This window comes from Cololabis saira, chromosome 2 (genome assembly GCF_033807715.1).
Source record: "Cololabis saira isolate AMF1-May2022 chromosome 2, fColSai1.1, whole genome shotgun sequence".
Lineage (NCBI taxonomy): Eukaryota > Metazoa > Chordata > Actinopteri > Beloniformes > Belonidae > Cololabis > Cololabis saira.
This window is the reverse complement of record NC_084588.1, coordinates 49,823,425-49,846,503: the sequence shown is the minus strand read 5'-3', so window position 1 is coordinate 49,846,503 and position 23,079 is coordinate 49,823,425. Positions and strand designations below refer to the sequence as shown.

General features: G+C 40.3%; 1 protein-coding gene across 1 annotated transcript in view; it reads right to left on the bottom strand.

Moving 5' to 3' along the window:
• The window catches only part of LOC133456724 (multiple C2 and transmembrane domain-containing protein 2-like), an 87,974-nt gene extending 70,088 nt beyond the window's left edge, over positions 1–17,886 (bottom strand). Inside the window, 1 exon segment of the mRNA XM_061735279.1 lies at positions 17,765–17,886. The gene's annotated coding sequence lies outside the window, so the exon portion shown is untranslated.
• Positions 17,887–23,079: the final 5,193 nt, after the last annotated feature.

Below are 23,079 nucleotides of genomic sequence, written 5' to 3'. Positions count from 1 at the left end.
AAATAATCTCACGAGGAAAACAAAAATACTGCTCACGCCTCGGAGCCTCTTCAGCATAATATAGCAGTCAAAAAAAAGAAAAGAGAAGTAAGAGTAATACAAAAAATGTACTGTATGTTGTACTATTATACAAATTTATTGAAACACATGGCGAGTCAAACATTTACCAAAGCAGCTGCCAAACACTCCTAAACAAGGTAGCCGGAGACGTGGGTTGTGCAGAACTGCGGCAGTAAATCTTTCTAAAGAGTGGAGCTCCGACGAGGAGCTCCATTCTTTAGTAGAGATTTCATATGGATCCAGACCGTTAATAATCATTATTTTCTCCATATACTGCTCCCTGGCTTCCTTGTTTAAGGTATCCCGGTAAATTCCAGTTCCTTTCCAGCAGTTTAACTCTCTTTTCTCTAATCTTTTTTTTGCGTTCCGTCTGTTCACTTGGTGAAACAGAAAAGTAGTTTTGAAAGTCCGTCCCGTCTTCATTCGATATCAAAACAAATGCACGCGACGGGACAGGATCTTTCCGGCAGTACGCGCTGGTGCTCATGGGAAACGTAGTGTTCTTTCTGGTAAAGCACTACCGCTTTTGTCCAAAAGATGCCGCCAAACTCAACAAAAGCTGGAAGTTACATTGTGCTGCTTTAACCAACGCCTAGGGATCTATCCCACATAAACTTCGAAACCGCACTGACGAAACATCACGTCCCTGAGAAGATCTGCAACCTCATCATGGACTATTACAACGACTTCAGTGCAAGAGTCTCCCCAGGCCAACTAACATCTGCCTGGTACCACCTTGAGAAGGGCATAATCACCAGCTGTACTATCTCTGTGTGACTCTTCTCCTTGGCCATGAACATGATTGTTAAGTTGGCGGAGGTAGAATGCAGAGGGCCCAAGTCAAGATCTGGGACCCGGCAGCCGCCCATAAAAGCCTTTATGGACGACTTAACAGTGATGACCACATCTGTGCCTAATAATAATAATAATAATTTCAATTTATATAGCGCTTTTCACCTGAAACGACAGATCTCAGAGCGCTTTACAAAGCAAAGACTAAAAACAAGACTAAGAAACTAAGACAAAACCTAGCTACTAAGATAAAAGTAAGATAAAAAGTTGTGGGCAGCAAAAAGATAAAAAATAAATTTAAAAAATATTTGAATAAAAGGGGGTCAAGGAGAGTTCAGGGGAAAGCCTGCTTATAGAAGAGTGTTTTAAGGCCCGTTTTAAAGGACTCCACAGAAGGTGCATTCCTGAGGTCTTCAGGTAGAGAGTTCCATAGGCGTGGGGCGGAGGCAGAGAAGGAACGGTGTCCCATCGTCACGAGCCGTGGAGAGGGGACATGAAGGAGAGTGGCGTGGCTGGAGCGAAGGGTGCGTGCCGGTTTATGGATAGTGATTAGATCACTTAGGTAGCTGGGGCTTTTTTGATGGATGGCTTTGAAGGTCAGGAGGAGGACCTTGAACTGGATCCTGTAGTGGACCGGGAGCCAGTGGAGTTCGGCCAGAACAGGGGTTATGTGTGCTGACTTTTTGGTACCGGTGAGCAATCTTGCAGCGCTGTTTTGAACCAGTTGGAGGCAGTGGATGGATTTTGCAGGTAGACCGGAGAGAAGTGCATTGCCATAGTCAATGCGTGAAAAGATGAAGGCATTTAGCAGTTTTTTTAAGTCATCTTTGGAGAGGGATGGCTTCAGTCGGGCTATATTTTTAAGGTGGAAGTAGGAGATCTTGCAGATGTGTTTTATGTGAGGTTGGAATGATAGGGAAGAGTCAAGCTTAACTCCAAGGTTGGTAACAACAGGGGAGAAGGAGATGGGCTGACCGTCGAGGGAGAGTGCAGCAGTGCTAGCATTGGCGAGTTGGTGGGAGGTACCGATCATGATGACCTCCGTCTTGCTGCTGTTGAGTTGGAGGAAGTTGTTATTCATCCAGGAGCGGATGTCCTCCAGGCAGGTGTTGAGGGAGGAGACTGTTTTAGAGGGATTTGGATGGGTTTTGATATAGACCTGAGTGTCATCAGCGTAACAGTGGAAGTTGATTTTGTGTTGTCTGATGATGTATCCAAGTGGGAGCAGATATATCAAAAACAGGATGGGGCCCAACACTGACCCCTGTGGCACACCACATGTCACCTCAGTGTCGTCAGACCTGGCACCTCCCAGGGAGACATGGTAGTAGTGGTTGGTCAGGTAGGAGGTGAACCACTTCAGTGCTGTGTCTGTGACCATGGTGTAGGTTTTAAGGCGCTGGAGGAGGATTTTATGGTCCACAGTATCAAAAGCAGCGCTCAGGTCTAGAAGCACTAGGATGCTGGGAGATCCAGAGTCCGCTGCCAGGAGTAGGTCGTTGGTGACCTTCACCAAGGCAGTGTCTGTGCTGTGAGCTGGCCTGAAACCAGACTGGAGGGCTTCGTAGAAGTTATTATGTGCTAGGTGTGACTGGAGTTGACAGGCTACAACTTTCTCGAGAACTTTTGAGATAAATGGGAGGTTTGAGATGGGTCTGTAATTTGACAGAACTTCTCGGTCGAGTTTTGGTTTCTTTAAGAGTGGGGTGACCGCTGCTGTTTTCAAAAGGGCAGGCACTTCTCCACTCTGCAGGGATTTATTGATAAGAGTTGTGAGATATTGGGCCAGGGTTGGTGAGCACACTTTAAGCAAGGGAGTGGGTATAGGGTCAAGGGAGCAGCTGGTTGGCTTGGATTTGGTGATGATGTCCAGGAGTGCAGCTGGTGTAACCTCTGTGAAGCTGGACAGGGTGGAGCCACTGGTGGGCGGAGGGCAGATGGCTGGGATCCCACAAGGTGTTATGTTGGCTTTGATTTCATCCACCTTGGTCTTAAAGAAGACAGCAAAACGGTTGCACAGCTCTGGAGAGGCAGCTGAAGGGACTGAGTTGGTGGGGTTGAGCAGGCGGTTGACAGTGATGAATAAGGTTCTGGGATTATCTTCACCATTGCTGATTAAAGTTGAATAATATTTTGAGCGAGCAACTTTAAGGGCAGCGGCGTAGGCAGTTTTGTGTTCTTTGTAGGCCAGTAGATGGACAGTGAAGCCATTTTTCTTCCATAGCCTCTCCAGCTGGCGACCCTTGGTTTTCATATGGCGCAGCTCATTATTAAACCAGGGAGAGTGACGCTGGACGGTGGTTTTCTTAACCTGTTCAGGAGCATGGAAGTTGAGAGAGGAAGACAGAGTGGCGTTGTACAGTTCCATCATCTCAGTAGAGGATGAGGAGCTGAAGTCAGTTGAGAGGGTGGGCATTATGGAGTCCAGGAAAAGAGGGGTGTCCAGATTGCGCAGGTTGCGAAGTTTAAAGATCCTCTCTGTGGGGGTGGGATTGGTGGATGAAACTTCCAGAGACAGTGAGACAGCCTTGTGGTCGGAGGCTCCAAATTCAAAAATGTTAAGTTTGGAAGCTGGTACATCTCCGGTGATGATGAGGTCTAGGGTGTGGCCACGTTTGTGGGTGGAGCCCTTGACATGTTGTGTAAGGTTTAGTGAGTCCAGGTGGGACAGAAACGCAGTGGCTGAGGAGCAGTTGGGGTTATCTACATGTATGTTGAAATCACCCAGTATTACAATGTTAGAGAGAGTGGGGCAGACTGAGGTAAGGAGGTTAAAGAATTCTAGCAAAAAAGACGAGGTAACGGTGGGTTTTGGGGGCCGATAAATGAGAATGAATGTAAGAGGTTTGGGTGAGAAACATTTAAAGGCAAGACACTCAAAGGACTGGGTCTCAGGAACAGTCAGTGATTGAAGGAGTAGTGTGTCCTTATGTAGGACAGCGATGCCACCCCCAATGCCGTGTGCACGAGCCTTTTCAATGTAAGTATATCCTGGTGGAGAAGCCTCATTTAGATGGAAAAAATCACCTTCTTTATGCCAGGTTTCATTTAGAAAAATCATGTCAGTTGCATCATCAGTGATGAAGTCGTGTATCAGGGTAGCCTTATTTGATAAGGACTGGGTGTTAAAAAGTACAATTTGTACGCTTTTTGCTGTAGTGGAAACAGGGGCATCCCTAATGTTACACGGGGAATCCTTGGTTACAGCTGTGAGACAGACCGAGCGCACGCACTCAGAGCTTTGGTGATGACGTCGTGCCGCGGGTCGCTGATTGGTCCACAGGGAGGGAATGGAATTCCCGGAGTAAACAAACTTTTGCCGGCTACCTCTGTGGATATATCTGGGCCGACGGAGTAGTCCAAGTTGCTTGATGACAGGAATATAATGTCCAGAGGTGACTGCGGAGTTGATTCGGAGGAGATTTGGAATAGAATAGCCAAGCGCCATGGAGTCTAAGAATAGATGTTGCTTAGCTCCGATAGCCGCTAGCCAAACAGTACCAATCGGAAGCAAGCTGGCCGGTTGCCTAACGTCGTCAGCGAGTGGTCTCGAGCAGGGGACCCAGTGACAGAGAGCAAACAGGCAAAGGAGAGCAATCGGAACCATGCCGAGCTGTTTATGGATTCGGTGGAAGGATCCAGAGAGAGCGCGGTCCTCGGAGAGGCAAACTGACAGCTGGTGGGAGCCAGGAGCAGGTACTTGGCGCTCAGGTGATGGTGGATGATCACAAGATCAGAAGCAAAAATGAGTTAAAAACTCTAGGTTCTGGACATAAACAACTAGAACTGTTCAAACTAGCAAAAAGGCTGACTAAAGCAGCGCAAAATGGGCCAGAAAGTCAGTTCAGAATCACAAAATCACAAAATCACAGGAGGAGAAGCGGCGAACAAACAACGCCAGCGTCCTCTCCAATCCCGGAAAAATCAGAGACCTGGGTGCAGGTGGCTCCTTCAGGGGCTTGAACAGCTTATCACATAGGCGAAGATGAGTTTCAAGCCAGCAAAGTCAAGGTCTCTGGTCCTGAAGAAAGGTAAAGTGGCCAATAAGTTCCGATTTGCATTGGGAGGGACCAAGATTCCAACAGTGAGCGAAAAACCTGTCAAGAGCCTGGGTAAAATCTTTGACAGGTCCCTGAAGGATGCAGCAGCAGTACAGCAGACCAAGAGCGAATTGTTTTCTTGGCTCACAGTCATCGACAAATCCGGTCTCCCGGGAAAGTTCAAGGCCTTGATGTACCAGCACGGAGTCCTGCCTAGAATACTCTGGCCCCTGTTAGTCTACGAGGTACCCATGACAACGGTGGAGGCACTAGAGAAGATCATCAGCCAGTTTCTCAGGAGATGGCTGGGGCTCCCTCGGTCCTTAAGCAGCATTGCCCTGTATGGCCATTCCACCAAGCTGCACCTCCCGTTCAAGGAGTTCAAAGTCACCTGCTCCAGAGAGGTGATGATGTACTGGGACTCAGCAGATGTCAAGGTGACCTCGGCGGGAATTCTTGTCAAGACCGGGAGAAAGTGGCAGGCTCAAGAAGCCGTTAGCAGAGCGGAGGCAAGGCTGAGGCATAAAACCGTGGTTGGAACCGTAGCAATGGGGAGAGCAGGCCTTGGAACGCTACGACCACGCTCGTGGTAAGGAGAGGCGCCAACTGGTCCAAGAGGAGATACGAGCTGAGGTGGAGGAGGAACGCTGCAGCAAGATGGTCGGCATGTCCAAGCAAGGGGCGTGGACAAGGTGGGAGCATGCAGAACCTCGCAAACTCACCTGGGCAGAGCTCTGGAGAGCTGAACCTCTGCGCACAAAGTTTCTCATTCAATCAGTCTACGACGTCCTCCCAAGCCCGGCCAACCTGCACACCTGGGGCCTGGCAGATACGCCTGAGTGCAAGTTGTGCCAGAGGAGGGGCACCATGGAGCACATTCTGAGCTGCTGCCCAAAGGCGTTAGGAGAGGGGCGGTTTCGCTGGCGCCACAACCAAGTTCTAAAATCCTTGGTGGATTCCATCTGCACAGCGATACAGAACAGCAAGACCCAGGTCGCCCCGAAGCAGTCAATCACGTTTGTTAGAGCTGGGCAGAAGGCAAAACACTAGCCAAACTCCGCAGGAGGACTCCTCGCTTCCGCTCGTGACTGGCAGCTCCAAGTTGACCTGGGAAGGCAACTCAAGTTCCCAGCTAACATAGCTGCCACTTCACTCCGCCCAGATATGGTATTAACATCGGAGTCCTACGAACCAGCTCCTGACACCCGGGCATGCTGGGTAATACTAACACTAATACCACCTGCATTCATGCTTCCATCCATCATCCTCTTCATGGTCTCGAGGATCTGCTGGAGCAGCCTGGACGGGTCGCCATCCGGATCCAGATTCACGCAACTTAAACGCCTCACATGCTAATAGAGGGAATGTGCATGATGTCACAGTTGTGACTTCACAGCAGGTTTCGCCCACTGAGTGTCAGAAAGACTGAGTGGCAGAAAGACTGAGTGGCAGCGCTGGAAAACATCTAAAATGGGAAAGAGCTGTTGTGCGATCGACTGTACTCATAGATTTAGCAAGAAATCAGAGTTATCGTTTTACAGACTGCCGAAAAATAAGCTTAAGAGAGATAAATGGATCGCTGCAATTCACAGAAACAACTGGATTCCAGGCACCGAAACGTGGATTTGCGGTTCCCATTTTGTATCAGGTAATGTTGGATTTTTGGGTAGCTAACGTTAAACGGTTAAATCATAAAGTTCGGTGTCGTCATCACTTCAATTTCTACAACAAATCCTGCTTTGAAGTCGGACCAAGCGTCAAGACTTTTGTATGCCTTCAAGCTTTGCTTCGTGTATTTCCCCGGCGTAGAAATTAAGTACATATAAATATCAGGAAACTGGATTCGTGGACAAATATTAATGTCCATGGACCACTGGTTCTTGGTAACTGTACCAAATATTAATGTCCATGGACCACTGGTTCTTGGTAACTGTACCAAATATTAATGTCCATGGACCACTGGTTCTTGGTAACTGTACCAAATATTAATGTCCATGGACCACTGGTTCTTGGTAACTGTACGGGTCACTGTCAAGTCCAACTGACTTTAATTTAAGCTGATAATTGACTGTTATCCCGTCTTCTCCACTAGTTGCAGCTGTTTTTGCCACTCAGTGTGAGTAAGGGGGCTGGTCCAGTCGGGAATTGACGTAAATGCAGACCCTCTATTAAACAAATGCTGAAGGTCATTTCAAGGTCAATAATGTGCAAAATTCCTTTCAGGTGACTAAAAGAACCGAGTCCATGCGTCGTCTGTAACCGCCCGTATTCCTGAGAACATCCACCAGAGACGGAGAGTGAGGGCGAGTGTTCATTCGGTTGATTCAGCAGCGTTTTAATCACTAATTATCCACAACAAAGCTGCAAACTCAGAAACTCAGAATCAACGAAAAGATTAAAATGTCAAGAATCGATTTGATTCAGATTCTTAAGATTCAGAATCGATTATCAAGATTTGATTCGATCCGATTCCAATATTGATTTGGGTTAGTGTTATTGAAACTGTTTTTTCAGCTGTTGCATGAATTATATGACTGTAGTTCTGCAACATATTACTACTGGTATTATATTGAGATTAAAAAGCAAGTATTGGCAGCTAATGATGCTGTAAGGACCAATCAGCTCCCAGAATGCTGATATACCTGCTTTCAGAAACATCGTGGGTCAGAATTACCAAACAGATCCAGGGCAGCAAACAGAGACGCATGAAATCGGTTTTAATTTTATTTTTTAAAATTTTTAATTTTTTCTATTTCTATTTCGGTTTTTAATTTTTGAGAATTTGGGTTTGAGTATTTTATGCTAAATGTAACCCCAAGACAGTATATAAAGTAATGAAATATAGACAATTTATGCAATTATAACTGAAAACTTTAATGTTTTCATACTTTTAAACATATTTAAAGGCAAAAACATGGCACCAAATATTCTCGTTTACAACAAAACATTCCTTTTTTGTGCACAAACAAAAAAATACCAAAAGTAGTAATGTAATGATGAAAAAAAAAAATAGATCTGTAGACATACTAATCGAATATGAGAATCGACTTAGAATCGGACAGTCGATTTTTTCAACACAGGCCTAGTCACGCGTCCCGTCTAAACACTCACCCTTCACATCATCGCCAGATTCACGCTGCATTTCTCATATGTGCTTCATATAAAATGAAAATCCCGTGCAGCTTCGAATGTAAACGCTCTCCTGACCTAAATACGAGGATTAGATGCTGAGCAGCAGGAAAAGGATGATGGACTGATACCAGCTATGTTTCTCTCTCCATCCAGGGACGACTTTTCTTTATCAGATTTTTATTAAAAAGGTTTAGTCGTGATCTTAAACTGAGAATCAATATTACACAAAGTCAAACACCTTCTTAATCAATCATCACTATACACCTTGTGCTGCTCCTTTATACTTCCATATATGAGCTACTGTGTGGAAGTGTGGGGGAACACATATAAAACAAACACGGGTACAATATTCAAACTTCAAAAAAGAGTAATAAGAATTGTAAATAAAGCGGCCTTTAGAGAATCAACAAACCCACTCTTCATCAAACTGAGAACACTCAAATTAAGGATCTGGTCGACTTCAAAACTTTAAATATCATGACCAAAGCCAATCAGCATCAGTTGCCACAAGTCATCCAGAAGTTGTTTCAAAAACACAATCTCAGGGGAATGTGTTGTTTCAAAAAACAGCATGTACGAACAAACATCCAAACCCATTGTGTCTCAGTGATGGGAGTTAATCTGTGGAACAACTGCAAAGACGAAATGAAATCATGAAAATCACCAAGTAAGTTTAGACAAATCTTTAAAATCAATACTCTTTATGGATACAAAATGGAAATGGACACATGAACCGACAGCCAATAACCAAAGTGTCTTGCTCAGCTGAACCACCTTTTCTTTCTCTTTTATGCTTTTTTTTGGAGTTCTGTGAAATGAAGAAATTGTAAAAACAGAACATTAGGGGTAGGACTAGAAACGTTTTTTGAAACTTCAATCATGCCTGTGCTTTTTCAGTCACTATTTTTCGATAATGTTTGTGTTTAATGATTGTAGTGTGATGTGACTGAATAAAGAATTTCAATCAATCAAATCCTACACCCTTTCAAACAGGAAATGTTTATCTACATATAGATTTGTCTCTTTAATTTGCATGTTTTGTTTAAGTTTTTTTTTTGATACAGGTATATACATTTTATGTATTCTGATTATCTTTTGTTTTAACCTGTTTGAATAAATACAAATAAATAAATAAATTAAAAAAAAAAGGTGTTGGAATTGTTGTTAAAGGATTATTTGAGGTGACTAACATTTTAGAGCAGGCGTGAAAACAAAGATACTTCTGCCAAGTCTGAATATGTTGCTACACTTTTATGACGATATCAAACAGTTCCCCTTCCTCTCCCCGTCAATGATTAAGCTACTTTTTGATGACTTATCTGGAAGTCGGAAGCACTCGGCTCTCTAAGGCTGCACAACCGTGGTTTCAGATGCAGATGGCAACATGCAAACACTTTCTCTGCGTCAGCTACAACAGAGATGATATGGACGGTGAAATCATGCAAAGAGGTAGTTTTACTAGTTACATTAAACATTTATAAGTCAGACTTTTCTCAGTCTTCAATAAAAAGTGCCTGATGACTGGTGTGCATCAGACCCGGCTCTCTGGCTCCTCCACCGCTCGGCTCTGGCATCCTGACGACCTGCAGCCCAGATCAGGTGATTTATCAGCGATAATCCCTCACACAGCTGTGTTTTCACCTCCAGCACCCCCAACCTTTAATCTGATTGTAGGTGAAACTGATCTCATCACATTTTCAGTGAAAAAAAACAACCTGTTGTCTCTAGGCCTGTGTTGAAAAAAATCGACTTTCCGATTCTAAATCGATTCTCATATTCATTTCTAAAGATCGATTCTTTTTTTTTTTCATCATTACATTACAACTTTTGGTATTTTTTTGTTTATGCCCAAAAAAGGAATGTTATGTTGGACACCAGAATAACTGGTCCCAAGTTTTTGCCTTTAAATGTGTTTAAAGGTACAGTATGAAAACATTAAAGTTTTCAGTTATAATTGCATAAATTGTTTATATTTTATTACTTTATATTCTGTCTTGGGGTTACATTTGCATAAAATGCTCAAACCCAAATTCTCAAAAATTAAAAACCAAAATAGACCGAAAATGGAAAAAATAAAAACGGAATGTGGGAAAAAATAAAACCGATTTCATACATCTGTGATTGGTCCTTACAGCATCATTAGCTGCCAATACTTGCTGTTGAATCTCAATATAATACTAGTATTAATATGTTGCAGAATTACAGTCATGTAATTCATGCAACAGCTCAAAAAGTTGTTTTAATAACACTAACCCAAATCAATATCAGAATCGAATCAGATCGGATCGAATCAAATCTTGATAATCGATTCTGAATCTTAAGAATCGAGTCGATTCTTGACATTTGATTCGATCCCCAGCCCTAGTTAAGATAAGATATTCCTTTATTAGTCCCACAGCGGGGAAATTCATTGCCTCACAACCTAAAGATACCGATGGATTTACAGCAGCAGCTGAGGAGTGAAGCTCTGATTAATTACATCCTCCTTGTCAGCTTAATGAGTGCATGTTGCTGCACCGCACACGGGTCAGGGCCGAGACCATGAAACCCGGTTTACACCACGACATCTTAATGTGCAAAGGGTTAAACTTCAAAAATCTAAATTAACTCCTGGATCAAACCAAATAAAGAAGACAGGAATGAAAAGATGTGGACGACCTGAGCTCGTGCTGGTGCTGAGCTCTTTCAGCACCGAGGTCTTTGAGCAAATACCATAAACTTCAATAATTAACTTTGAAGTCCAAACAGCTCAGGTCTGAACCACTACACAGAGAGCATCATGGGAGTTTTGAAAGACCCACTGAAGTGTACGATGCCGCAGAGATTTGACTAATAAATGAGTCGGTGTACTTCACCACGGTGCCACGAACCGCTTCATAACTCTGAAACAAGCTCGCTGCAGCGGTGAAACGACCAGGTGACGAGACTCGTGTCACCTGCCTCCTCTTCCTCCATGTGTGGAACAGATATAGATAGATATTTATATTTATATTCTCTATCAGTGGCGTAGCCACAGGTGTGCCAGGGTGCGCCGGGGCCACCCACAGAGACAGCTGGCACACCCAAAAATTTGATGCATTTTTTTTTTGTTATAGTCTTACTTACATGTTGTATTCTAAATCTAGGCTATTAGTATGTAATCATGATGTTCAAAATAATTCATCTTAATCAATCTCAATCTTATTTTCGCATGTAAAAACTTCCGTCAGGCGATGTTTCGCAGCAGCTGCAACCGACCCTGAACTGACTGTGTTTAGGCAACTCATCAAACGGAAGGTGGATGGCAGACATGAGTTCCTGTCCTTTATTGAAGTCTTAGACCCTGTCCCAATACTCCCGCTACCCCTAGTTTTCAGCCCTACCCCTACATTTTGCGCGTTCCCATGAGGGTAGTTGTGTCCCAATTCCTCTTTCCACCTAGTGGTAGTGAAGAAAAGTAGTGTAGTGGCTATGAATCTGTCCCTACGGATTTTTGGATGCACCCTAATTGATCTAGGGCCAGAAAAATTTCCCAGAATGCTTTTCGTCGTCATTTGCGGACTGAATCCAAAAAAAAAAAAACATGGCGGACACTTCTTATTTTTTAGTGAATAAAATCAATATTTTGAGTTAGTTTCTGCATAAAAATGCGTTTTGATTACATTTCTAGCGAGAAATATATATTTTACTTTCATAATATTCACTCAGTGAATGTACATAATCACTCGTTTGTCTTTTTCAAACCTCGTCAGAATAAAGGCTGATTTATGGTTCCGCGTTACACCAACGCAGAGCCTGCGGCATAGGTTACGTAGGCTACGCCGTAGGCTCTGCGTCGATTTAACGCGGAACCATAAGCTCCGGAGCCGGCAGGCAGAAATCTCGAAATTTTCGGAGCAAATTTCTTAACAGGCGTAGCTACAACTGTTAGATTTCATCTATTAAACCAACATTTATCTTCCTAAATGATTTATTTCAGCCAGCGGTAATTCTCCACAGAACTGCAGGTTTCTCCCCGGGACGACGGCAGGTTGACCCTCGATCACGTCTGTACTCCGGCTGCTGCTGCTCTGAGCCGGCGGCTCTTCTCATCTCCGAAAACATTGGGTCAAATTTCTTAACAGGCATTATTTGGATAAACTGAGCCCAGGTTAGGGATCTTAACGGTTACTTTTACGCCTGAAAAAATATTAAAACTTAATAAAGTGGCATATTAACAGCACTATAGCTGAAATTAAGACAGCTTTTGGCTCTCAGCTTCCTGATTTTAGGGGTGGTGCTGAAAGTAGGAGTAGTGGGAGTATTGGGACAGACCTGGGAAGATTTCAAGTGCCCTAAAATCTGTCCCTTCTTTTTTAGGGGTAGTGGTAGTGAGGGAGGGGGTGTATTGGGACAGAGATGTTTTCCCCAAGATGAACTGTTTGCTTCATATTCTGATATCATTGCCTGTTACAAGTTGCTCTGTGGAGCGGCTTTTTTCAGTTGTCAACAGGATCAGAGCGTCAGCAGAGGGACAACGCTCACAGAGAGACTGAGGAGCCTCTCGTTGCTCATGTTTGGAAAAGACCTCGTGGAGAAACTGGACTCTGATGAAACAATAAATGCATTCCAGGCCGAGCCTCCCCGTCTTGCTGTTTAAATTAAGAACTGTGCAGTGGCACAGGTTAGCAGCAATATGGCTGTCTTTACTCTGCTGCTTTGCTTTGCAAAATAAAACCATCAGGCAAACGGTTACATAATCATATGTGATGAATGTTAAGCCAGATAGTCGTGTTCAGCCTATGGTTAAATAGCTTTGTTGATCATGCGTAATATACGTTACGGCTCTGAGTGCATGAGTGTTATATTTCACTGTTAGTTTCATTGGACACGCAACGTGTGTGTGCGGTTATGTTTTTTTTAGGACATGCATAAAGTGTGGTTATTTTAGTACTCATTATTATATTATATATATTATTATACTTATTATATATTATTGATTTTATTTGAGAGCACGTCATTTGTACTCTCAAACATGGATATGTTCTTTATTACTGATGAGAGCACACACAACGTGTGGATATGTTTTGTACTGTTAATAATGTTGGATATACAGGACTCTCAGAAAATTAGAATATTGTGATAAAGTTCTTTATTTTCTGTAATGCAATTAAAAAAACATGTTGCTGATTATGGCTTACAGTTTAAGATTAAGATTCCCAGAATATTCTAATTTTTTTAGATTTGAGATAGGATATTTTAGTTTTCTTAAGCTGTAAACCATGATCAGCAATATTACAATAATAAAAGGCTTGCAATATTTCAGTTGATTTGTAATGAATCCAGAATGTCTGACATTTTTGTTTTTGTAATTGCATTACAGAAAATCACAATATTCTAATTTTCTGAGACAGTCCTGTACATGCTTTTGAATGTTTGTGGAGATGTAACGTCCAGTTTTGTTGAAAATAAATTTGGCACACCCAGTCTTTGCTGGTGAACACCCAATGTCTGTTTTCTGGCGACGCCACTGTTCTCTATTATCTTTTACAGTGAAAGTGAAGGCTGCAACGACAGCCCAGGTCAAGGAGATGCACGACCCTCCATCCATCCATCCATCCATCCATCCATCCATCCATCCATCCATCCATCCATCCATCCATCCATCCTTCCACTGGACGGCCTTGAGATGACCTTCCTTTTAGCCACTTATCTAACTTCCACTGCGTAAAAAAACAAACACATTCGGGGAAACTGCCTGAAAAACAGGATTGCTGTCATTTCCTGGATCTTGATAAAACAACCAGCCACGCTGGGGTCAAAGGTCGCAGAGATAAACCTGCCTGCGAGGCCAAAACGATGCCTGAAAACACCAAAACACGGAGGACGACCGGTCAGAAATTTAAAAAAGTAAACAGATTTTATCGAATGTTTATTAAACTATAGTAGATGTAATAAACTAAACATGCCTTCATGAGTAATACGAGGATTTTCTTTTGTTTTTTCTCTTTTAATTGGTGTTGCACTGAAAGACGCCTTGAATAAATGTAATGTATTATAATTATTATTATTAAAAAAACCTCAGATGTAGATATGATGACTGGCCACTGATGCAGAATCAGGCGTCACATGACGGGTTCAAAGATGTCAATCATGTCTGAGATGAGCAGCATCTTCGTGCTAATTCAAACTTTATCAAAGCTACGTACCACTCCTGACTAAATATGAGAAATATGAGGAGAACGTTTCGCAATATATTAACCTACTTATAAATGTAGGATAAATACTACAACTCCTGAATCGCTTTTAAATATAAAATATGCTGCCAACCTTTTGCAAACTTCTGGCAACGGGTAGCAACTGCATTATCCTCGATAACAGTACAGAATATTCAAATACTTATTTTAAATAATTGTTCCACAATTATTGCTTCACTATGTCAAAAACGAATTTTGCTTGCTGGCCTAACAGCAGCAAAAAAGATAATTGCAGTAAGATGGAAACCACCACACACGCTTAACATCTCCCATTGGTATTTTACTTTTCTTGATATTATCTATCTGGAAATATCTACAGGCTGAATCCATAATGTAAAACAACAAAATATTTTATTTTGGCATATGGCAGCAGATCAAATTAATACGACGGAGTATTAGGGCCAAACTAAGACAAAAACAAATTGGAAATTACGAGAATAAAGTAATAATTTAATGAGAATAAAGTCGTACAATTACGAGAATAAAGTCATACTGTTGCGAGAATAAAGTCGTAATAGAATAAAGTCATAACATTATGAGAATAAAGTCGTAACATTACGAGAATAAAGTCGTAACATTACGAGAATAAAGTCGTAACATTACGAGAATAAAGTCGTAATTTCCTTTTTTATTTTACCGTATTTTGGCCCTAATAATCCGTCGTAAATTAAAGCCAAACTTGAAAGATGAATTTAAAATTGATATAGACGACCTTGTTGCAGCTATCCTTGTCCAGTTCTTGATATTATTATGTTTTGCCTTTGTTTTATTTTGTCTTTTTTTTTTGTTTGTTTTTTATTGTTGTATTATCTTTTTTTCCCGTTTTTTCTTATTATTAATTATTAATTGTTTTCATCGAATGCTTAGGTCCGAGGGGTGGGTTTGGAAGAGGGTGAAAATATGTGTATAATGTTTGTTTGAAATCATTGTGGATGCCACCGTTTATAATATAAAAAAATGATGAAGTATAAATAAAAACATTTGATCACAAAAAAATTAAATAAAATAAGCTGCTGAGTCTTGGTCTGACCGGCCCCGACTGGAACCTAATTGGTTGTTAATGTCGGCCGTAGTCGTGTTATTTCTTTTCCCCTATTTGGTCACGTATTTCTACGGAAGAGTATCAGGGCCATGCAGGAGAAAAAATATTTGAGAGGGGAAGATTTTTTTTTATTGTGCACTTCGAGAAAAAAGTCGAAATGTCGAGAAAAAAAGTCAAAATGTCAAGATTAATGTTGAAGTACAATTTCAAGAATAAAGCCAAAATTTCGCCTTTTTTCTCAACATTTCAACTTTATTCACGAAATTTAGAATTTTTTTTCAACATTTCGACTTTTTTCTCGAAATTGTACTTCAACATTATTCTCGACATTTCAACTTTTTTCTTGACATTTCGACTTTTTTCTCGAAGTGCACAATAAAAAAAATCTTCCCCTCTCAAATATTTTTTCTCCTGCATGGCCCTAATACTCTTCCGTATATTTCACCTGCTTGACTTTTATATCTTAATGAAATCTGCACAAGCACCGGTGCAGAGACCTGCAGGTGAAGGGTTAAGGAGGTCTGAGGGACACGTGTTCTCCATGTTCCACTGCAGATAAATGATAATGTTTCCCTCAGCAATCCTCAGCAGTCCTTGTCCTAACAAGTCCCGGAGCAGGCGGGAGCACGTAGACACAACCGTGACTCCTCACCTGCTGCATTTCTGCTCTTTTACCCTGAATGAGGTCACAGCTTTTGTGGGAAAAAAAGAAGCACAATTGCAGCGATTTCACAAACAGCCCCCGGAGTTCACAGATGAGGGATGATGGCGTTTTAGAATAATACCGGGTTAATCCGCGGTTAAAGCACTTGTGCAGACGACGTCCACCAAATTTGAGAGGTTTTAATGTTGGACGAGCAGCAGATCTGAAATCTGACGTGGTTTTTCCTAAAACACCTCCCTGGTCTGGTAGAGAGAGGAGCTGCAGCAGAGACTCCTGCACGCTGCACAGACCACGGTTTCCTCACAGAAGGTGGGCGACCACATCACTGCCTCGTCATGTCAGAACAAGACAACAACCCTCACTTCCTGAAGCCGTTTCACAGCTCGAGCTGCTTCTGGTGCAGCCAGACCTCCACGCAGAGACCAGCAGACAGAACATGAGATACAGAAAATATGCTAATACTACTACTACTGTTCAGCAACTTGTGCTTTTTATTATTTTACCTTCTTTTCTCATAATTTTATTTCATTTTATTTGTTATTTACTGTTTAATTATGTCTTGCCGCTTTTAATGTTGATGTAAAGCACTTTGAATTACCTTGTGTTGAATTGTGCTATACAAATAAACTCGCCTTGCCTTACTACTACTGTCATTTAGCAGATGCTTTTATCCAAAGCGACTTAAATCTGAGAGAACAACACAAGCACAAAATCACATAGGAGGGTACAGCTGGATAAGTGCTGGATAAGTGCAAATACACGATATTGTCATTTAAAACGTTCCGTTTTCCAAAATGAACATGAGTCTGAAGCCTTGTAACTTTTTTTTCTCAAGCCAAAGGTTGTAACAAGACCGCGGTTGAATTGGTTTGATATTGGATATTGGATATTCGACATTAACACCCATAAAACTTGTGATACATACCACTGATTTTGGTCATAATGCTTGTGATGTGTTCATGGTCATCTAGACTATATATCACAAAACAGTTTATTAAAAAATCATATATATGGGCTGATTTAATGAGGTTTAAGTAATTCAACACCCATAAAAACAACATAATATGATTTTATAATAATTACTTTCTTGTGATTTATAGTCTAGATGACCATGAACACATCACAAGCAATATGACCAAAATCAGTGGTATGTATCACAAGTTTTATGGGTGTTGGATTCATTAAACCACATTAAATCAGCCCATATATATGATTTTTTTGATAAGACTTTTTAATAATTACTGTTTTGGTATATATAGTCTAGATGACCATGAAGTTTTATTGGTGTTAATGTCGAATATCCAATATCCAATATCAAACCAATTCAACCGCGGTTGTAACAAGTGGGAACTTTTAAAGTTTAATCCATCTCAGGGGGTCAGAACTATCTTCCCTCACTGATAACAGCACTTTTATACTCAGCTGATTCTCTTATTCAGTCTTTTATTCCCTGACAGCATGTGTGCATCAACTTTTCATCAAGAGTATTTCTACATAACTGTCAACAATTACGCAATAAAAGGGGAAAAAAAAGTGAAGTTGCAATAAAGTCCAACTGATGACTAACTCCTACTGCCACGATGTTACATGAATGTTTACAGTCGTTTCACTGGAGGCATGAAAGTATTTCACAAAACAGCAGAAGAGGAAATTAAAGTTTGAGCCTGGTTAATAAAGTGAGAAGCCGGACTGGTCTGCGCCTGCGCAGATGTTTCCAGACAGGAAAGGACTCACCTGAGACTCACCTGTCTCAGGTGAGTCCCCTCCTGTCTGGAAACATCTGCGCAGATGTTTAAAGGCATTTTTAGGGTAAAGTTACCTGAATAAAGCGGCCGAATCCTCCTGAGAGAGTCCGTTCTTCACCTCATGGCCGGTAAAAGCGCAACAGCAGCAGCGGCAGCGGCGTGAGTGACAGCAGAGACTTCCCCCTCCTCTTCCTCCTCCTCTTCCTCCTCCTCTTCCTCACCATCAAGCCGCAAAATTTTTCAAAATTTTATTTTTCAAAAATAAAAGCTCTTCCGGTCAGCGCGCGCACAGCGAAATTTTAGATTATTTATTTATTTTATTTAACCTTTATTTAACCAGGAAGATCCCATTGAGATTAAAAACCTCTGAGATTAAGAAAAAAATAAAATCAAAAGTGGGTTTATATATATATATATATATATATATATATATATATATATATATATATATATATATATATATATATATATATATATATATATATATATATATATATATATATATATAAGATAAATATATATATATATATATATATATATATATATAAGATAAATATATGTGACATATAAAAAAAAAATATATATATATCATATGTATTTTATATTAAAAATGCACATATACAGTATGTGGGTGTGTGAGTGCGTTTATGTACAATGATGGTTATTTTAGAAGAGAGACAGCAGCAAAATAAATAAATAAATAAGGAAAAATTACAAATAAATAATCATTAAAAAGAATATATGTTTTTAATGACGTATATAATCTTTCCTGGTCAGTAATTACGTTTTAAAACGGATTTGGTTAAAAATGTAGTTTGTCTTATTTGTCTCTAGTGAAAGTTTTTACTTTTTTTATTTTACTTTGTTTTCAAAATAAAACTCCACCACTTCCGGTACGCTATCTCACCAGCTAACTTTTTTGTCTTTATCTATGTTCAGTTTCAGTTAAATAAATAAATAATAAATAAATTCAAAAACATATTGAATTTGAAGTCAGTGAAAAGGCTGTTTAGGTACACTTTCAAGTTTTTATTATTGACAGTGTCATTAATTGCCGCTTTTAAACTCTTATTTTGTCATATTTTATTGCCATTTTGTTTATTTTTTTTTTAATTATTTCTATGTGATGTTTTAATGTCTCTGTAAAACATTTGAATCACCTTGTTATTAATGAGTTGTGCTATAGAAATTATCAACAGTGTCATTAATTGCCACTTTTAAACTCTTATTTTGTTTTATTGTATTGCTTTTTTGTTTAAACTTAAATACTTTTTTTAAATTTCTATGTGATGTTTTAATGTCTCTGTAAAACACTTTGAATCACCTTGTTATTAATGAGTTGTGCTATATAAATAAACATGCCTTCACATTGGCCATGAGTCACATCAAACAGCAGAAATTTAAGATTATTTCAACTTAGATATGTAATACAAATATAATGTATGAGAAATAAGAGTGTAGCTTATAGAATAACATGATTTGAGCGGCTGACAAGGCTGGAGTGGTTCTAGACGAGTCACGTGTTGCTCATGCGAGGATTACTGGGCGTAGTTAGTGGGCAGAGATGGGTGACCTTCAGCCACAAGGTCACCAGAGCCAAAGAGTCCGTGGTCCGTCATAGAGCTGATCCCAGATCTGATTTAATCGAGAGTGTTGTGGCAGGAAGGCCGTTTAAAACAAATAAATAAAAAGTAATGGAGAAAAAAAAACAACAACTCTATTTGAAATGATGCAGAATGCAATAATCCGGTGCGGCGACCTCTGCAGAGGGATTAGGTCAGAACAAGTTGCTTTGTTTCGTCTTTTGTGGATCATACAGTATAAACTTAATCCTCTCCTCAAACAGATGTTTGCTCTCATCGTCCTGCAGAGCCGACGACCCACAAAACCCCTCGCTGTGCTGGCGGTGCGAGGCCCAAAAGCTGAATATTCAACCATCAAGGTTTATAGTTTAATAATGAGATCTGTAAATTTATGATTCATGCAATAAAGTCGTGTTATACAATAATGGATTATTGATGTCTCAGTTTTCTTTTAAAATAATGAGTATTTAACCCCCTTCTGCCCCTCAGGGATAAATAAAGTATTTCTGATTCTGATTCTTCTAAATCAGCCTATGGCATCAAACAAGTCTCTAATTTCTTAAATATTGCTGCATGTTCGACCTCAGTGAAGTTCACAGTTCCTATTCTGACGGGGAATTGCCGTCTAGTTGAAACTTTCACTATTTCTCTTCTCTCTTTCACTTCTCAGTCATGACTGACCTGTTTCCCATGAGAGCTGTCACTCAGTGGCGTCACCGTGGTTACGCCACCTCCACCTCCACCTCCACCTCCACCTCCACACACTCCGGTTTCTGAGCCCTCATCATTTGTTGCTTTGCCACCCGTCCGATGATCGTTTAAACCATATGTTAATCAGGTTTGTAAAATAGCGTTTTTCCATCTCCGTAATATTGCAAAAATTAGGAAAATCCTCTCGCAGAGTGATGCAGAAAAAATAGTTCATGCGTTTGTATCTTCTAGACTGGATTACTGTAATGTGTTGTTAGCAGGATGTCCAAGTAATTAAAAAAGTGCTGAATCGGCTCCAGCTGATCCAGAATGCAGCAGCACGAGTACTGACAGGAATTAGCAGGAGAGACCACGTCTCTCCAGTGTTAGCGTCGCTCCATTGGCTACCTGTAAAATTCAGAATCCAATTTAAAAATGTATTACTTGCATATAAAGCCCAAAACGGCTTAGCTCCGCATTATTATTAGACCTGATAGTGCCTTATGTTCCTGGCAGAGCTCTCCGCTCCCAGGGTGCAGGTTTACTCGTAGTTCCTAGAGTATCTAAATGTAGATTTGGAGGGCGGGCGTTCTGCTATCAGGCACCATTACTATGGAACCAACTTCCAATCTGGGTTAAGGAGGCTGACACCACCTCCACCTTTAAAACTAAACTTAAAACCTTTCTGTTTAGTAAAGCCTATAGTTAGTGTTTAGTAAACCTCTAGCTGGTGTTGGTAAATCTCTAGTTAGTGTAAACTCTAGTGTGTTAGAGTCAGTAGTCATAGTTGCAGCTATAGAACAAAACTATAATAGTTAGTCTCAAATATAGCTTCGCAGTAGATATGCTGCTATAGGCTTATGCTGCAGGGGGGACCGACATGATCCGCTGGGCGGTGCCTCTCACCCTTCTTCTCCTCTCCTTTTCCCTTCCTCTCTTCTCCATTACCATTTTTATTTATTATAAATATCTCATAGCTATCGTTTTTGTCCATCGTTCCTGTAGTTTCTTGTGCCGGCCCCCCCTTTTTTCTCTTTTGTGCATGTTTGCAGGCTGGAGCCTCGGGAGCTGCGTTCTGGCCTATGTTCCCGCCCCCCCCCCCCCCCCATCCCTGGTCATCCCGTTGCTGCTTCCACGCATGCTGCCTACGTGGAGGTCTGCTGTGTGCTGCTGTTGAATTGTTGAATTAGTGCTTTAAAACCTGCACACATTTAATCTCACTGACTTTAAAGCACATTAGTTTTTGCATTTGCATGATTGCACTTTCCTACAACACAAGTTTCCCACAAATTATTTAACATGACTTCACATCTGCCGCCTGATTTCATGTAATTTCACTGCACATCACCGTGACAGTCACATGCAGCCTTAATGACGTTAAAGAGAACCTAGTTAAGCTTTCAGATATGTATGTTACGTTTCAGATGTGTCTGCCTTCATACTTATTTAGTGGTTTTAAAATGTTGTACAGTTTCTCTTTTAATAATATTATTTGTTCTTTTGTATTGCATTGTTAAACGACTTGGCAATAAACTTATTTCTGATCCTGATTCTGATTCTAAATAAACAAATCTTAGGAATAATAATCGCTAATTTCATTTAAAAGCACTGTTTTCAGCTATAGCCAAGTGGCAGTTGGACCTGGGTAGTATAATAGAACCAGATGCTTGGGATACTTTGTTTAGCCGCTCCACTAGTGTTCTTGCATCCAATTCAATATGGGAAAGACAATTTAAGATTTTGCACTCCATAATATTTATATTATATTTATATCATAGTGATATTATATTTATGATAGAGCTTACATCTTGTATTAAACAGGTTATTTTTGTAAAAATGATATATATTCATACAAATTAGTGTATAGTATAAAAATAAATACAGACATAATTTATGTTCATTTGTGGAAAGGGGTTGGGATTAAATAAGTTTATACTTCCTCCACTCCTTTTCGAACATGTAACTTGAAATGTTTTTTTTCTTTATGTGGTGGAATACCCACCAGATTTGTTTTCTTGTTTTTTTTTACATGTTCGAAATAAACTACAAAAAAACTAAACTAAACTAAACTAATCATAGAATGAACCCAAACTTTACCGATGCTTGGATTAAATGTCATAGACTTTCACCGTTTATGGAGTTGTCCTCACTTTCAGCAAGTTTGGTCTACAATTATTTCACTGTTCTATAACATTTTTAAATGTCCTTTACACTTTGGCCCGAGGACTTGCCTGTTGGGATTAGAGGAAGAGTTTCCAGCTGACTTCAGTAACAAAGATCTTTTACATATTCTGTTGCACTGGGCTCGAAAATGCATTCTGGTTATTGTGATCTTTTATCAGGCTCCCACTTTATCTCAAAGGCTGCAAACTGTAACAAATGTCATCCCGTTTGAGGCCTTTTCCTCTGCCCTGAGGGACAAACACATTTCATTCTACCGGATATAGGACCTTTGGGAGCTCTGTATTGTTTTCATTGTTGTTTTTGCTGCTTTGCTGTGAAAAATAATAAAAAAAATATTGTTTTTTTTTTTTTTTTTTAAAGCATTGCTTTCCTCTCAAGAGAGGCTTAATACTTTTAGTATTTTGGCAAACTGTTTTCCAGAGTCTGTCGTCCAGATTTACCCAACAGACATACAGGACTGTCTCAGAAAATTAGAATATTGTGATAAAGTTCTTTATTTTCTGTAATGCAATTAAAAAAACAAAAATGTCATACATTCTGGATTCATTACAAATCAACTGAAATATTGCAAGCATTTTATTATTTTAATATTGCTGATTATGGCTTACAGTTTAAGATTAAGATTCCCAGAATATTAAAATTTTTTGAGATAGGATATTTGAGTTTTCTTAAACTGTAAGCCATGATCAGCAATATTAAAATAATAAAAGGCTTGCAATATTTCAGTTGATTTGTAATGAATACAGAATGTATGACATTTTTGCATTTCAGAAAATAAAGGACTTTATCACAATATTCTAATTTTCTGAGACAGTCCTGTATGACTACTAAGGAAAGTCGTTGCAAACACGATGATCAGCAAAAGTGTAGTTTTTAAAACCAGCAGGACAGACTGACGACACTGCAGTTACAGCGAGTGTGATATACTGTAT